General features: G+C 47.2%; 1 protein-coding gene across 2 annotated transcripts in view; it reads left to right on the top strand.

The window, feature by feature from the left end:
- RPS6KA5 (ribosomal protein S6 kinase, 90kDa, polypeptide 5) overlaps nucleotides 1-356 on the top strand; it is a 173493-nt gene that overhangs the window by 170882 nt on the left and 2255 nt on the right. The gene's annotated exons all lie outside the window — the stretch shown is intronic.

Raw genomic sequence — 356 nt, 5'->3', positions numbered from 1 at the left:
TCCCATACTGCTTGTGTAAGACGCGTGTGCTTTTTTAACCCCCTCGTCTCTCAGCTCATCTCCCCTTTGTTCAGGCAGGTCTGAATGAGTTGTCGCTGGAAGACACACAGGAATCAAAAAGTGAGCCCAGCGTGGAAATTCGGCATCGTCTTGCCTTGGGAGTTTGGCCTCAAGGTTTTATATGTGGGTTTTGTTTTAACAAGCAGTAAGGGCTTACTTTCTGTCAACTTGTGTGTGTATAAAGATTATTGTTCAACTTTAAGAAAAAAGTAAACCTGTGAGCGTGTGGACACAGGATTCCGGATTTGGTGTGTGGGGCGGCTTGCGGCAGACCGCGTGGTTCATATACAGCGTGC

Source organism: Bison bison, unplaced genomic scaffold, assembly GCF_000754665.1.
Source record: "Bison bison bison isolate TAMUID 2011002044 unplaced genomic scaffold, Bison_UMD1.0 scf7180017864213, whole genome shotgun sequence".
In the NCBI taxonomy this organism is placed as follows: Eukaryota; Metazoa; Chordata; class Mammalia; order Artiodactyla; family Bovidae; genus Bison; species Bison bison.
This window is presented reverse-complemented; position numbering and strand designations above follow the sequence as displayed.